The following is an 882-nucleotide window of genomic DNA, read 5'->3' as shown; positions in this document are numbered from 1 at the left end:
CTTCCCCACAGCCTCCATACCCTTCCCCACAGCCTCCACCCTCCCAGAGCCTCCATACCCTTCCCCACAGCCTCCATACCCTTCCCCACAGCCTCCACCCTCCCAGAGCCCCCACACCCTCCATGATACAGCCTCCACCCTCCCATAGCCCTCACACACCCCATGATACAGCCTCCACCCTCCCAGAGCCCTCGCACCCCCCATGATACAGCCTCCACCCTCCCAGAGCCTCCATACCCTTCCCCACAGCCTCCATACCCTTCCCCACAGCCTCCACCCTCCCAGAGCCCCCACACCCTCCATGATACAGCCTCCACCCTCCCATAGCCCTCACACACCCCATGATACAGCCTCCACCCTCCCATAGCCCTCACACACCCCATGATACAGCCTCCACCCTCCCAGAGCCCTCGCACCCCCCATGATACAGCCTCCACCCTCCCAGAGCCCCCACACCCTCCATGATACAGCCTCCACACTCCCAGAGCCCTCACATCCCCATGGGTGTGGCCACAGAGGGGTGTGGCCACAGAGGGGTGTGGCCACAAAGGGGTGTGGTCACAGAGGGGTGTGGTCACAGAGGGGCGCTGTAAAGCTTTCTCGCACAGGCCGGCCCTGATTGCGGTCCGGGATGATCTGCATGTGGTATGAATATGGCAGCTCCAGGCTGAGCTCAGTCCACCTGGAGGAATCTCTGCCGGTCCGGCTGGCTGTCATATCTCTGGAAACAACGTTCCTCCGGATGAAATCCATCATTACAGGTACGCAGATGATGGGGGTGATAGTCTCGGAGTAGATGGACATGAAGTCAGGAGCCGGGGCGTGCAGAGTCCTGTATGTTCATCATATTATGTGCCAACGTGTACAACGCACAAGAGACCA

The 882-nt window shown here is 60.5% G+C and overlaps 1 protein-coding gene across 1 annotated transcript in view; it reads right to left on the bottom strand.

Annotated features, from left to right (window-relative positions):
* The window catches only part of NDRG4 (NDRG family member 4), a 35,324-nt gene that overhangs the window by 24,944 nt on the left and 9,498 nt on the right, over window positions 1–882 (bottom strand). The window lies entirely within an intron of this gene.

Source organism: Nanorana parkeri, unplaced genomic scaffold, assembly GCF_000935625.1.
Source record: "Nanorana parkeri isolate BGI_ZX_2015 unplaced genomic scaffold, ASM93562v1 scaffold3669, whole genome shotgun sequence".
Lineage (NCBI taxonomy): Eukaryota > Metazoa > Chordata > Amphibia > Anura > Dicroglossidae > Nanorana > Nanorana parkeri.
Note: the sequence above shows the minus strand (reverse complement) of the source record. Positions and strands in the feature narration are given on the sequence as shown.